Source organism: Daucus carota, chromosome 9 (genome assembly GCF_001625215.2).
Source record: "Daucus carota subsp. sativus chromosome 9, DH1 v3.0, whole genome shotgun sequence".
Taxonomy (NCBI): Eukaryota; Viridiplantae; Streptophyta; class Magnoliopsida; order Apiales; family Apiaceae; genus Daucus; species Daucus carota.
The window spans coordinates 16,319,973-16,323,617 of record NC_030389.2 but is presented as its reverse complement, the minus strand read 5'-3'; positions in this window follow the sequence as shown (position 1 = coordinate 16,323,617).

The window sequence follows — 3,645 nt, the reverse complement described above, 5'->3', positions numbered from 1 at the left end:
TAAAACAAAAAAATTAAATTATATAAAAAATAAATTACAGCATATGGAGAAAAATTTAAATCCAATAGAAAATACATAACATAAACAATGTTATGAACAACATTGGATATAATAATGTAATAAAAAATGAATTATAATCTACATCTACATCTACATCTACATCTACATCTACATCTACATCTACATACTCTTAATGAGTGCTAGTGAAGGTCTAACCATGCCCACCATTTTACCCATTTGGGTAAAAAAATTTACCCAAACCTCTCACACTTATAACCCGTTTATAATCTGGATGATCCATATTTTAACAATAACTCCTATCCATATCCATATTCCATATTTAACTAATCTTTAATCTTGGAAAATGATTCAAATTTGAATGTCAAATAAGATTAATCAAATACGTGTATCAATCATCCAGCGTATAACGCTGCTGTTCCGCACATTGAAATCTTCTTGGGGAAGCAGGATTGCATGTCCACATTGCCTTCTGATATCTTCTCGGTGGTCTCAGCCTCCATTACTCTGCACGCTTATACACTGTAAAGCATGAACCAGCTTTTGGCACAGGAAAAGGACAAGACAGTGGGTATGGCGTTAATGTTTCGATTTCAATATTTTAACAGTACTCCTTCGTACACTATAAACTTCCTTTACGTAAATTGTATTTATCCTCAGATCGAAAACGAGTCGCTGAGCTCAGCGAGTGTGATGATCATGGAGGTCAGACACACTCTTAACCTCTGTAGAACGCTATTCTCTGTATTGGTAAATTGCTACTTAATCTGTTTGTTATGTGTATAGTGGCGTAGCGGCGTGCCCATCGAAGTGCTCTCGATGCCTTTCTTCAACAACGGCTCGAAAACATGAAGCAGAATGGTTTTTCAATTCAAATACTATTTGTTTTTGAAGACATGTTATTTGTGAAAATTACTGTGATGACGTTTGTTTCGTGTTTTTGCAGTGTCTCCTAAAGAAAGCATTCACCAGTTGAACACAGGGTACAGTACACCGATGAGAAATAACAGCACCCAATCAGGTTAATTTGTGCATTTTTTCGCTCCTGATGAAAGTTTCGTGTTTGTACATTTCATGTATTCCACATTGTCCAACCGATAAGATTTTTTCATGTATTCCGCATTGTCGAATTCATATATGTTTTGTTACAGATCATGTACCCGAGAATACTGTTGGAACCTATATAGCATCTGGAATATCTGTGAATTCTATTTGCGGGAGCATTGTACCGGGTATAACCTTTTAACAAAAGCAATACGACTAACACCATCATCACGTTTTGATATTTCGTATAAGTGTATTTTACAAATTTGTTTGGGTGTTCATTTGCAATCTTTTTATGCACACTGCAGAGATCACAAAAAAAAAAAGGAGATGTGGTCCTAATGTTGATTTATTCAGATATGCTAAAGATTGAAATTTGTCGTAATCCATGTTATTTTCTAAAGCTTCATGTTGATCCAGATTTACCCATATCCATTTTCTCTCACAAAAATAACCAGGATTTATCTGATTTTCTACCTATTTGCAATTGAGACCCAGTTGTTTTTTTATCGCATATTATTCCTTAGATTTTTACTTTATTTTTGTATAATGGCTGATTCCTTTTTGTTGGCGAGTTTCTTCGATCAAGGAGCTAATATGAAAGTTACTACCACTTCCAGGTCTTGGGTTGAAGAGTCAAAGATACGCCTTTGTTCAATTCATAAGAGCACTTGGCTAAATAGTCACCATGTATCTGCTTTGCTTATTTGTAGCAGCGCATAGACTTAAAGCTATTGGTACAGCTCTTCATCAATTTCTGAGCAATAGAATGGAAACGATTCAAAGGCAAAAAACTGAACATGAACAGCAAAATGCCTATATAAAATCTCAATTAAATTGCGGTATGGTGTCGCTACATTAATCTTTTTGATTTGTCTACATCAACGTGCAGTGTTCATCTAATATACTACTCTACTTAAATATAAATTTGAGTAGCATCTATGATTTCTATAATAATCCATGTCTTATTACTGGTTTGAATTGGACATTTCTGATAGATAGTGTCATGATCATTAGGTTATCTCACTGTATATTAGTTACATTTTACATTTGATACTTGCAAGTATGTCATCAATTTTTTGATTTGATCCTCTGTCCTTTGCTATCCAGATCGAACTCCTCTCAGTGTCATAGATTGTAATCTCAGAGGTCAAACTATGTCACCGCTGGTCAGAGGAACAAACGGTAAAAATAATGACATGAGATATATTTCTTTGTTTTTCAACCATTTGTTATTTAGTTGTATCCGTCTGAATAAGTAGTTTATCACTCTTTGTGGAGTCATGAGCACAATAGATTAAGCCATCAATCTGATATTTTCAGAATCTGGTGGAAAGGGGCGTGACCCAAGTGTGGATACGATCTTCAACAGACAAAATATACTCCTGCCTGGCGAATCTAACAAATGAACTGCATTGTTAAACATATGTAAGGAGAATAACACATTGAATTGCCTAAAGTTGGATTTCTATGATTTACGATAACAGTTCTTTACGAGAGTTTGATTAATTTTATATAGGACCATTACTTATTAAATCGTCCATGCTTCCTATTGCTATTAATATGAATGTCATACTTATATATCTATGTAAAAGAAAGAAAATAAGAAAATAAAAGCAACGATATATGATGCAGAATGTGTAAAGATTATTTTTGCTAGCGACCGAAGAAGCAGTATTGCTACCTGCGGTGCTTTGCTAGATTACTAACTGGATTTGAATTTTTTATTTTGCTTTTGCTATCTAGCATTATGAGATCATTAACTGACATGAACTCTTTGCATTGTTATGCATCTTGATACTATCATAACCTGCTACTATATATCACATGGTGTGTAGTTTTTGTCTTGCAGGAGGCCTATGATGTGGATCCTAACAAATATAAAAGGTAATATATACTGTAATCAAGTATCCTCACATAGGGAAAAGGTAATATATAATTCTTTTCATATTTTTTTAATAATTAGGTTATATATCTTAATATCTATTCATTATTGTTAAGTTTACACTAAAAAATATGTAACATAGATCAGCTATTAGAGTACATCACCCGTTGTTATTGTCCTACTGGATGTTTTTTCAGAAGCTAAAGAAAAGTACAATACAATAGTGGAACTGGATGTTTAAAGATCCGTTGATTGTCAAAGCTTCATCTGTAATTTACAGACCCAGTGACATCATAGTAGGACATGAGGTCAGATACAGAAACTTTAAGTTGTAGTCATTAATTAAGTAAACCTAATGTAAAAGATAAATATACACAGAAAAGAAACTGTAGAGACCGCATATACTGATAGTTGTTGGGTGTTTTATGAAATAATAGTGTTCTAAAAGAAACAACTTATGATGCACTACAGATAAGCATTACAAATGCGTGGAAGGACATGAATCAGGATGGCTCCATTCAGCAGCAGTCGCGATGCCGTTGCTAATGAGAGTTTTCGATTTGGCACATTCATGAATCTTTTTTATGACGGGGATGACAGATGCACACATTTATCAGCTCGGACAAAAGATATGATCACCTCCATACCGTTGGACCCTTATCCTGTATATTGCTTAATAGCTTTCGCGGTGTCCATGA